Source organism: Nylanderia fulva, unplaced genomic scaffold, assembly GCF_048542155.1.
Source record: "Nylanderia fulva isolate GAGA-0341 unplaced genomic scaffold, ASM4854215v1 Scaffold1364, whole genome shotgun sequence".
Classification (NCBI taxonomy): Eukaryota; Metazoa; Arthropoda; class Insecta; order Hymenoptera; family Formicidae; genus Nylanderia; species Nylanderia fulva.
In genome coordinates this window covers 1-12,500 of record NW_028189585.1, presented here as the reverse complement: position 1 = coordinate 12,500, position 12,500 = coordinate 1, and the positions used below count along the sequence as shown (strand labels likewise).

Genomic DNA, 12,500 nt, shown 5'->3' with positions numbered 1-12,500 from the left:
AACTTGGAAAAAGCGGCTTGTGCGGCCGGAGGTGTCGCCCGCCAACGAAAGCAACACGCCGCGATCGGACTTGGGGTACGGGCGGCGCGTGCCGCCGGAGGTGTCGCCCGCCAACGAAAGCAACACGCCGCGAACGGACTTGGAAGAATTTCTCGCTCGCCCGGCGAAAGCAACACGCCGCGAACGGACTTGGAAGAATTCCTCGCTCGCCCGGCGAAAGCAACACGCCGCGAACGGACTTGGATGAATTTATCGCTCGCCCGGCGAAAGCAACACGCCGCGAACGGACTTGGAAGAATTTGTCGCTCGCCCGGCAAAAGCAACACGCCGCGAGCGAACTTGGAAAAAGCGGCTTGTGCGGCCGGAGGTGTCGCCCGCCTACGAAAGCAACACGCCGCGATCGGACTTGGGGTACTGGCGGCGCGTGCCGCCGGAGGTGTCGCCCGCCAACGAAAGCAACACGCCGCAATCGGACTTGGAAGAATTTCTCGCTCGGCGAGAGCAACGCGCCGCGAGCGAACTTGCGCCTGTTCCCGAGTTCTCGCTTGTACCGCTAACGAGCGAGCTAAATGAGATTAATTAAATGAGGACGCATCGGAAAGTTTATTCGTGCAAACACTCCGGCTTCGCTTATCGGCATCCTGCCTGCATTCGTCCTCGTATCGGTCGTAGAATCTCGAATATTGTGCATCCGACGAGTGGTAGCCGGGAATTAGCAGATATCGTAATAATCGTGTCGCGCGGTCGTGCGGAGCGTCGAAAAGTACGAAACCTTTGTCCGAAACGTATTTCCGTATCGTAGCATTATCTCCTCGTAGCGGCGCTACTCGCCGTCAAGTGCCCCGGAGGTACCGCCGGCGGGCGACGGACTTGGTGAAATCATTCGGTCGTCCGGAGGTGTCGCCCGTCCCGGAGGTGCCGTCCGTCCCCAAGTTGACGCCGGACGTTATGTGGTGCCGCACGTATAATCACGCCCGTAACTAGCCGTCTCGGTTCCGAGCGCGTGATTTCGCATCGGGCGAGTGTTCCGTACCGTAATCGCGGTCACCGCAGCTTGCGTGTTGCGTATCATCCGTAATAATTCGAAATATATGTCTCCGACACGTGGGTTTGAGAGACACGTTTCGAGTTAGTAATCGGACAGCGCCCTCATGTCGAGCGAGCGCCGAATAGTAAGTAACTTTCGTCCGAAAAACACTGCAAGGAAAAGACCCCCACTTGTGGACACTGTGGGGGGGGGGGGGCCATATAAGCACCAATTGCTCAGAGAGAGAGAGAAATTTGCAGTCTGCGCTAATTGTACAAGAGCTAAAAGGAAAGACACACATCATACTGTAAGTGACAAGAGATGCCCGGAGTATCTAAGAGTAACTGAAATCGTAAAGAATAAAATAGATTAAACATAAAGATAAAATTCTTTCAAATAAATGTTGGCCGTTCGCAGACGGCATCATACGAATTAAGATTAAAAGTAGAGGAACAAGGCATTGATGTGTCTGATACAAGAACCATACGTATTCCAAGGACAAGTCAAAGGCTGCGCTTCACTTGGTGCAAGAGTTGTTCAAAGTAATAAGGTGACAGATACAAAAGCTGCTATAGTTGTATATAATCAGGAAATAACTGTCACAAAAATCGAACAGTTTACGGACGAACATATAGCTTGCGCACATATAGTACATAATGAAGTAAACTTATATTTGGTATCAGTTTATTGTCAATTTTCCATGGAGCTAAACTATTTTATTAATAAGTTGGAGACTATAATAGAAACGTTCAAAAGCCACGACATGATCATATCAATGGACTCCAATGCTCACTCCAAAACTTGGTACTGCAAAGAGAACGACGCGAAAGGCGAATTACTCGAGGATTTCCTAATAAATAAAAATGTATACATTTTGAATCAGCCTGGAAACGAACCAACGTTCTCTACTATAATAGGAGAGGCCAATATAGACTTGACTGTGGTGAATAGTGGAGTCCTGAAGGATATTAATGATTGGAAGGTCTTCCCGAAAATGACTTCCTCAGACCATAATTGTATATACTTTGAACATAACAACAATAAAAATTCAGAAACAAATCAGGTAATCACAGGACAACTCTATAACTTAAAGAAGGTCAATTGGGATCAGTTTGGCGATGTTATTAAATCAGAACTCAATGGGACCTTTTGTAAAGAAGGATGAAAAAGCTACTTTTTTTCCCCATAAATATCTAAGGGAAAGTCAGGGAAAAATTCGCTAAAATTAAAAGGTCAATAGAAGTGATGGGGAAAAAGGAAGAGGGTGTTTAAAAATGTTTTTAAATCTCTTTTATGCCCAAATTTTGCTATATGCTGTGGGGGCGTGGTATCTAAAAAGCCCCACTCTCACGCTAGAAGGAATTGGACGCTGCCAGGTTTTTTTATTTAGCAACTAATAATATTGCGAACAACTCAATGAAAACATACAAACTTGAGGACTTTCCTATTTACTGCAAGCTGTAAAACGCGCATTTTATAAAATTAAAAAAAATAAAAAAATTTTTTTATGAAACATGGAAATAAAAAAGACTTTTTAAAAAAGAAAAAAGGATAATAAAAAAATTAAAGTCCCAAGTTGTTAAAAGTTAAAGAAACGTGGCCACACAGATGGAAAAAACGTCAAAGGGCCCTATTTCATATACCTATTTCCCAATGTGACATCTGGGGGAAAAACCCCGGTCGTTTTCCCAAAAAAGATGTTTTCCAACTTTAGTCACGGTTCACAAACGATAGGGCTATTTGATTGGGGTGAAGTTCAAACCCCTTGTCCCTATTTCGATGAGAGGGACAGTATATCATATTATTTTTTTTTTAAAAATATGAACATTTTAAAAAACGAAAAAATTGGGAATTTAAAAAATGAAGTCTTTTGATTGGAAAGATTTTTAAAAAGAAAAAGTTACAAAGAAAATTTTTGTTTTTATTGAAAAACAAAATGAAAAAAGGGAAAAAGGTTTTGGAGTAGAATGGCTCGCCTCCACGTGGGGGGGGGATGGAAACTTAGACGAATACGACGGTAAAAGCCCTAATGAAATTAATAAATTTCTATAAAGAAAAAAATTTTACATAACCATTTGAAATTCGATCACATTTGTGAACAGTTAGATGAAAAATTAAGCTTTAGAAAAAAACAAGCGGATAGAAAACATTGGGGCCGCGAAAGAAGGGGGGCAACAAATTAAAAATAAATGTCCCATTCTGTCTAGCAAAACCCCATGCCAAGGGAAGGGTTTGGAAAAATTAGCGGGGAAAAAAGCCCGTTGAGTTTTGACCGTCGGGCCCCTTAAGGAGACATGAGAGGTGTAGCATAAGGGGGAGAGGCAAACGCCGGTGAAATCCACTATTTTCTCGTTTTTTACTTACTCGGTTGGCGGACGGTGCCCCGAGGTTCGCCCCCCGGGCGGTCACTGTGTTTAGACCCAAGGTGTCGAGTGGCGTGAGGCCTTGGCCGATCCCCCTTTAATACTCCCGGGGATCCGATTCGAGGACACTGCCAGGCGGGGAGTTTGACGGGGGGCGGACTCTGTAAAAGAATAACGAGGTGTCCTAACCCCGCTGCGAGGACAGAAACCCTCCGTAGAGCAAAAGGGAAAAGCGGCTTGATCCGTGTTCAACGTGAGTGCAAAGGGCCTATCGACCCCTTTTGGTTGAAAGTTTTAGCAAGGGTGTCAAAAATTTACCACAGGGATAAGGGTTTGGGCCCAGCGTTCATAGCGACGTCGCTTTTTTATCCTTGATGTGGTTTTTCCTTAGCAAAGGAATTCCCAAGCGTCGGTTTGTTCACCCCCCAAAACGGGGGGCGTAGGGTTTTTAAACCGTGTGAGAAGGTTATTTTTCCCCTATGATAAATGTCATTGCGATGTAATCCTGCTCAGTACGAGAGGAACCGCGGGTTTTGGGACTTTTTGGGTTTCACGACTCGGTCGAGGCCGGGGTGCGAAGCTCCACGGGGTTATGCCTAACCCCTCTAAAGCCGTATCCTCTCCGGGAAAGGGTGGCAATGATATCTCTAGGAGTCCGTGAGTCAAGGCGCAAGTGTCAAAAAATGGACATACTAGGGGCCCCGGTCCTGGGGCCCGGTTTTTTCGCACGACCCCGGGTTTGCCGTACGGGCCCATGCCCGCCCGGGGGCCCGGGTTTCCACGCTACGACGGCAGGCGTTAAAGGGTCGATCAGGTTTTTGAAGTTCGATGTCAGACCGGAACGTCTTAGACGATTGGGGACCGGCGGGATGTTGTACCGTGGGCAGTTACCACGCTGCGATTTTTTGAGGACTCAGCCCTCGGCGGGGGTTCGTCTTCGGTAAAAAAAAGAACCCCCAACGTTTTCCCGGCCGGCGAAGAAAAACGCCGGAACGGATTGGGAAAAAATTTTCCCCGCCGCGAAAGAAAACACGCCGCAAGGATTTGGAAAAATTTCTGTCGCCGGCAAAAGAAAACACGCCGCAACGGACTTGGAAAATTTCTGCCCCGGCAAAAGCAACACGCGCAAACGGATTTGGAAAAAATTTCTCGCTGCCCGGAAAAGGGAAAGCAAAGGGGGAAAAAGCAACACCCCGCGAGCGAACTTAAAAAAGCGGGTGCGGCCGAGGGGTCGCCCCCCAAAAAAAGCAACACGCGCGATCGGACTTGGGGTACGGGCGGGCGTCCCCGGAGGTGTCCCCTGCAACGAAGCAACACCCCCGCGATGGATTGGGGTTTACAAGCGGGCGTCCCGCCGGAGGTGTCGCCCCCAACGAAGCAACACGCCGCGATGGATTTGGGGGCAGGGGCGGCGCGTGCCGCCGGAGGGTCGCCCGCTTACAAAAGAAAACGCCGCGATCGGACTTTTAGGGCAACGGTTGCGGCGGAGGTGTCGCCGAAAACCAAGGCAACACCCCGCATGGGCCCGGGAAAAAAAATTCTCGTTTGCCGGGGGGAGAGAAGGGGAGCAACTGGCCTGTTCCCGAGTTCCCCCTTGACCGCTAACGGCGGCAAATGAGTTAAAAAAAGGGGACGTCGGAAAAGTTATTCGTGAAAAAACACCCCGGTTCGCTATCGGCACCCCCTGCATTCGCCCACGATCGGTCGTGAATCCGGAGTAATCGACAGTGGTACCCGGAAATAGCAGTTTTAAATAATCGTGTTGCGCGGTCGGCGGGGTCGAAAGTACGAAACCTTTTTCCAAAAAGTTTTTCCGTAGAAATTTTTATTCCTCGTAGCGGCGTACTCGCCGAAAAGGCCCCGGGGGTACCGCCGGCGGGCGAGGATTGGTGAAATCATTCGGTCGTCCGGAGGTGTCCCCCGCCCGGGGGTGCCGTCCGTCCCCAAGTTGACGCCGGGTTAGTGGGGCCGCCCGTAAATCACGCCCGTAACGACCCCGTCTGGGTTTTGCCCGCGCGTGTTTTTCGCATCGGGCGGGGTTTTTGTCCGTAATCCGGTACCCCCTTGGTTTTGGGCATAAATCGAAATTTAATTCGAAATATAGCTCCGACACGTGGGTTTGAGACACGTTTGGTTAGTAATCGGGAAACAGCGCCCTCATGTCGAGCGAGGGAATAGTAAGTAAATTTTGTCCGAAACGTTTTTAGTGCTTCCTCGTTTTGGGGCCCCCCTAAATCGTCGTTAAGTGTTCGGGGTTACCGCCGGGGGGCGTTGACTTCGAGAGATATTCGGTCTTTCGGAGGGGTGCCCCCGCCCCGGAGGTGTCGCCGGTCGGCCCTTTCCCGGGGAGGTGCCCCCGGGCCCCCGGAGGGTTTGGGCCCGGGGGGGTGCCGCCCGACCGGAGGTGCCCCCCGGCCCGGAGGGGGTACCGCGGTTTTTCCCCAATTGCCCGGGGGATTTTGTTTTTTTCCCTTTTAATTAAGTAATTTTTCTTTGTTTGACATTCCCCCCAAGGGTTTATCGTGTTTAATATTTTATGGGAAAATAGGACTTTTCGATCTTTCCGCTCCCCGCGAAATTGTCTCTTTTGAAGCGCCTTTTTCCCGGGGGGCCCCCTCGATACGGGTGCGTAGGGCCCTTTTGCGTCGCCGACCCCCTGGCCGGCCCCGGTTGGTACTATAAGAGAACTCGCGTCGGCGGCGAAGGGTGAGCGAGCCCGGCGAGCCCGAAAAAGTACTTTTCGAGTCTCCGCCCTCCGGGGTTTCAAACGCTCTCCGTACCTTTGGCCCGTTGGCCGGTCGGTTGGGTATTAAGGGGGGAGAGATTAAATTGTACGTGTCGCGCTCTGATTTTGACAAAGGGAAGAATCCCCCGAACGGGTCAGAACGGTTTTTTGCGGTCGCGACTCTGAACGGAGGAACTTTTTATAAAAAGTTTGATTGGGAAACCCGAATTAAAAATAATATACGATGTCCAAACGCCCGCCGCCAAGTTTTCATGTTGGAGGTTGCGTGTCTCGCGAGAAACGACGTTCGACTCTCGCGTCGTCTGATTCCCTTTTCGCGGGGTTTAGGGGCGGCTCTTTCTTTCGTCGCCGAACGCGCGAAAAATTAACGCACACTTATTTTTACGAGCCAGCATTGCCACGAGTCGGTGTGAAGCCCGAATGGCTCTTTATGGGCGCGACCGCCTCAGGTTTGGCCGCGCGGTTCCCTCTCGTTGTACGCAGCGGGCGGAATCGTCCCCGCTTACCGACATCTACTCCCGGATACGAGTTTGGGGAAGGTTGTTTTTCCCCGCTGCTTTGTACCCCGTAGAAAATTATGTGGTCGTGTGCGGTTAAACCGGTACAAAACCAGACAGAACGCCCTCGAGTCTAAGATCGCATCGTCATCTAGGTAGGGGAAGCGGGGGTCCCCGAGACCGCGCATAAAAATTTTGGGAAAAATAAGAAACGAGTATTTTGATTTTGGGGGATTTTAACGGAGGGAGGAGAAGAGAGGCGGCGCAAATCGGGGGTTTTTATCTGCCTCCGTCGTTTCTCTCGTCCCCCCCCCTTTTTTTTTTACATAAACCCCCTTAAAAACACAGAGAGGCGCGAACCCGGCCCCTGAGCAAGCCCCGGCGGCAAATAAAAAGGGCACATAGGCGGCGCCCCCCCGGGGTCGGTTTTTTCGGCCCCATTCCCCCCCCCCCGGCGCGCGCGAAAAAGAGTAGCGAGAGTTTTCGGGCCGCCCCCCCCCGGAGTTACCCCCTTGCGAGAACCGAACAAAAGAGCCCCCCCTGGTTGACCTGCCAGTAGTCATATGTTTCTAAAGATTAAGCCATGCATGCCCTAGGCATGGGAAAGGTGAAACCGCAAAGGCTCTTAAAATCTTTAGGGTTTATTAGATTGTCCCCAAAATTTATTGGGATAATTTTGGTAATTCAGACCCCAAAAACCCCCAAAAAAAACAGAGCCCGACCAAGTAGGAAGGGGGTTTTTATTAGATAAAAAACAATCGGTGGCGGCGGTCGCCGTCGTCACCGTTTATTTTGGTGCTTGAAAAAATTTGGCTGATGCACGGTTTTAGCCCGGGACGCTCTTTCAAAGTCCCCTTATCAACTGCGATGGTTAGGTTCTGCGCCTACTGGTTGTAACGGGTAAGGGAATCAGGGTTCGATTCCGGAGAGGGGCCGAGAAAGGTCCCCACACCCAAAGGGAAAGGCAGCAGGCGCGCAAATACCCACTCCGGCAGGGGGGAGGTAGTGACGAAAAAAAACGATAGGGATATCGAGGCCCGAATCGGAAGGTACACTTTAAAAACCTTAACGAGGATCCATTGGAGGGCAAATTGGGCCGCAGCCGCGGGGAATTTCCCGCTCCAAAAGCGTAATTAAAGTTGTTGCGGTTTTAAAAAACTGGGAGTGAATCTTGTCGCACACTCGGTTCACGTGCGGTGTTAACTGGGGTGGGTGGGAGTTACCCGGGGGGCTTTGCCCGGGGGGCGGGCCCCCCTAATATCCCCTCGCGGTGTTTTATGAGTGTCGAGTCGGGCCGGTACTTTACTTTGAAAAAATTAGAGTGCTTAAAAAAAAAGGGACCCTTTGCCCGAATATGGGATGGAATAAGGAATAGGACCTCGGTTCTTTTTTTTGGTTTTTGGAAACCCCAGGTAAGTTTAAAAGGGGGCGAGGGGGGGGATTGTATTGCGACGTTTTAGGTGAAATTCTTGGTTTGTGCAAGACGGACAGAAGCGAAAAAATTTTCCAAAAAAATTTTATTAATCAAGAACGAAAGTTTGAGGTTCGAAAGGGATCAATACCCCCTAGTTTTAACAAAAAAGTGCCAGTGCGATCCCCCCGAATTCCCCGAGCTCGGGGGGCGTTCCGGGAAACCAAAACTTTTTGGGTTGGGGGAAAAAATTTGGGTTAAAAAATAAACTTAAGGAATTGACGGAAGGGCACCCCAGGGTGGAGCCTGCGGTTTTTTGATAAAAACGGGAAAATCACCAGGCCAGAAACGGGAAAGGGTTGACGTTGATAGCTTTCTTATTCGGTGGGTGGTGGGCATGGGCCCTTTAGTTTGGTGGACGATTTTTTGGGTTAAATTTAAACGAAAAGAGACAGCCTGCTAAATAGGCGACCCTTTTTTATGCGGAACTTTTTAAAAGAAAACTGCCCCATTTTTTGAAGAAGGCCCTATTTGAAAGAAATAAAAAAGTTTTTCAACAAGACGGGTGCTTGACCAACAAGCCAGGATTGTAACAAACTACTTGGGAAAACCCCGTTTCCGGGTGGGGGGTTGGGTTGGCCCATAGTTGGCCCCCAAGACCCCCACCTTAATCTCTTTATTTTTTTATGGGGTACTGTAAAGGGAACAAATACAAAACGTTCCCAGAACGTCGACGACTTTGAAACCGATTTCGAATTAATTTGGAATTCGAAAGGAGTAAGGAGAACGTCCAATTTAAATTTTTTTAAACGCATGGAGCTTTCATAAGGATGGTGGTGGTATTTGAGCACCTATTTTAAATTAAACCCCCTTTCAGAGCGACCAAGTCAATCGTCTTTTTAGGCGACCAAAACAAACCGCCTTTAGAGCGACCAATACATTATACATGGAACATCTGTTGAAAACATTCATTTTTTAAAGTCTCGCTTAAAAAGAAAGGGCAAAACGGGCGGTAATGTTAAGTCATTAAAAAAAAAGTTTATAACGTAAAAAATTTTAAAAAAGTAAATGCCTTTTTTTAAAAACATAATTATTTCGTTTAAAAATGTCTCGCGCAAACACGTTCGGCAAAAGCCCCTGTTGTTATCGTCTAGAGTTTTCCCCCGGACGCGTTGGTCATCCGCGCCGCAGCTTTGTTGTCCTGGTGTAAACAATTTTCGTCGCATCGGTAAAACGTGGCCCTTTTTCAAAATTTTTTTTAAATTTAATCGGTACACTAGAGAATTTTCTTTAAAAAAATTTTTCCCCCAAAAATTATGGAATGTGAGACAATACGGGATGAAAAAATTTTTTTAAAATTCTCTGATAAAATTTATCACATTAAAAATAATATCTTTTCAATAAAATATGAAAATGTGTGATTAAATTTTTCAAAAGATATAAAATAAACAAACATATTTTATTTTTGTGATACATATTTTTTTTTTAATATAATAAAAGTAAAAATTTAATAAAATTCTTTCACATTTTTGAAGATTTGTTTTTGGACGAATCCGAGGACGATCGAATTTTCAGAATGTTTTTTTTTTTAAAATTTCCTTGTTTAGCCAAGGAAAAAAGTGAAACCAAAGGACACTCGCCGTTAATTTGGCGTGTGTAATCGCCTGTTTTGATGGTCCCCAACGAGGACCCCGATGGGTGCCGCCCTCGCGAGCTCCCAAATTTTCGCACCCCCGAGCAGTCCTCGGAGAGGGCGCCGGGGAAACATAGTCCGGACGCGACGAACTTTAGAAAAAGGGAAAAAAAATTTATAAAAGTTTTAACAAGGGGTCTGTAAATAAAAAATAAATTTTCGATAAGCGGGCAAAAAGAGCCAAATCGCGGTGACAAATTTCCCCCTTAATTTTCCCCCCCCAAATTTTTTGGCACCCAAAATTTAAAAAATTTTCCTTTTTGAAAATTTAAAAACCCCCCGGGGGCAAAAAAGGCCCCCAAAAATTTTAAAAAAAATTTTGGGGAAACCCCAAAAAGGCCCCAAGGAAACTTTAAATTTGGAAAATTTTTCCTTCTTTTTTATTTTTTTTTTGGGGGAAAGGGGGTTTAATTCAAAAAAACCCCTTAAAACCCCCTTTTTTTCCGGAAAATTTTTGGGTTTTTTAAAAAATGCGTTGGTTTTTTCCCCAACAAATTTTAAAAAGATTTTAAAATTTTTAAACCCCGGGAAAAAGGGAAAAAAAAAAAAAAATATAGAATCGAAGGATTGAATAGCTCAGCTGGGGAAAAGCAGTCGCCCGGCAGCGAAAGGTCCGGGGTTTGATTCCGATCAGCATTTTCGGATTTTATTTTTCTTGCATTCATTTTTTTATTTTTTGTAGGGGGTTAAAGGGGTATTGAAAAATTAAAACTCAAATATGAGATTATTTCATTTAAAATTTGGGCCCTGTCCAAGTAAAAATTTTGGTGCCTTTTGCACCTTTTTAATTTAACGGAAAATTTTTTAGTTTCGTTGGAAACGCATTTTCATCGCGATTGGCTTTGTTTCCGTTTATACGTTAAAAATTCTATGTTTGGCAATATTCTCCTTTCGGCGTGGGGTTTTTTGGCCAGGTATCGCATTTTTGACTTGTTTTGACCCCTCGCATGTCGGTAGAATTTCGAAAATGTATAATTTTATTTGCGTGCTCGAAAAGCCGAAAGACGAAATTTTCTAAGGCTCAGTGCTTTTAAAATTGAAGGGGTCTTTTTAATTAGAAAAATTTTTCTGAAAATGAAAGGTTTTTTACCCTTTTGATTTCTTTCCCTCGTTTTCGAGGAAGGAAATTTTTGCATTGATCTCTTTTTGATTTTTTGGGGGGAGAAAAAGATTTTTTCATGTACGTAAGATACGTTTGGGTATATTTCGCAATTGCATGTTCAAAAAGCGGGGGGGGCGGATGTTTTAAAAATTTTCACGATTTTTGGGGGGACGAAGCAAGTTAATCGTAGAAATTTAAAAAATTGACGCGAGATGTTATTCCGGTTGTTTTCGATTCCCCGAGGGGGAATCTACAAAAACTCGCTTTGTCTCGCGTTCGGGCGTGGGGGCAATGTCCCCCGAAAGGATTCAGCAGTGTGCCACGCGTCGACGGATGAGCCTTTTGTGCCCCAATTTTGCGGATCAAAAGAGCTATGGGGTCTGAATGAAAAAGACGTCTCAGTGTATATCAGCGAAAAGAGTCGCGGAATTTTTTCTTTCTAGAGCGAATTCCGGTTTTTTAAACTTGTTGCGAGGTTTGAAAAAAACGCTTTGCCTCAAAAAGTGAATTTTTCCCCTTTTCAATTTTCTCCGATTCCCCGCTCCTTTGTATCTACGAGCCGACTTTTAAAAAATAAATTGCCTCTGCGGGAACTGGGTATAGGGGCGAAAGACTAATTGAAACCATCTAGTAAGCTGGTTCCCTCCGAAGTTTCCTTAGGATAGCTGGCAACTCGGCCGTTCCGCACGGAACGCGCGCGAGTCTCATCTGGTAAAGCGAATGATTAGAGGCCTTGGGCCAAAACGACCTCAACCTATTCTCAAACTTTAAATGGGTGAGATCTCTGGCTTTCTTGAATTATGAAGCCACGAGCATCTTCGAATCAGAGTGCCAAGTGGGCCATTTTTGGTAAGCAGAACTGGCGCTGTGGGATGAACCAAACGCAGAGTTAAGGCGCCCAACTCGACGCTCATGGGACACCATTAAGGCGTGGTTGCTTAAGACAGCAGAACGGTGGCCAGGGAAGTCGGAATCCGCTAAGGAGTGTGTAACAACTCACCTGCCGAAGCAACTAGCCCTGAAAATGGATGGCGCTGAAGCGTCGAGCCTATACTCTGCCGTCAGCGGCAAGTGGGGCGGCAACCGGGAGCGGGCGGTTAGTCTTCTCTCTCGCGTCGGTCACGAAGGCCCTGACGAGTAGGAGGGTCGCGACGGTGAGCGCAGAAGGGTCTGGGCGCGAGCCTGCCTGGAGCCGCCGTCGGTGGCAGATCTTGGTGTATAGCAAATACTCCAGCGAGGCCCTGGAGGACTGACGTGGAGAAGGGTTTCGTGTGAACAGCCGTTGCACACGAGTCAGTCGATCCTAAGCCCTAGGATAATCCTATGTCATGACGGCGTACAATATACTCGAGTGTCGAGAAATAATAATAAATATTATATCGAAGAGACACACGCCCGTCGGGCGAAAAGGGAATCCGGTTCCTATTCCGGAACCCGGCAGCGGAACCGCTACAATTCGGCCCTCGTAAGAGTGTTTCGTCGGGGTAACCCAAAATGACCTGGAGACGGCCGTCGGGAGATCCGGAAGATTTTCTTTTCTGTATAAGCATTCGAGTTTCCTGGAAACCTCTAGCAGGGAGATAGGGTTTGGAACGCGAAGAGCACCGCAGTTGCGGCGGTGTCCGGATCTTCCCCTCGGACCTTGAAAATCCAGGAGAGGG

General features: G+C 47.2%; 1 pseudogene; it reads left to right on the top strand.

Annotated features, from left to right (window-relative positions):
- Positions 1–11,209: 11,209 nt before the first annotated feature.
- On the top strand, positions 11,210–12,500 carry LOC146724356 (large subunit ribosomal RNA; annotated as a pseudogene; the record flags this gene model as incomplete).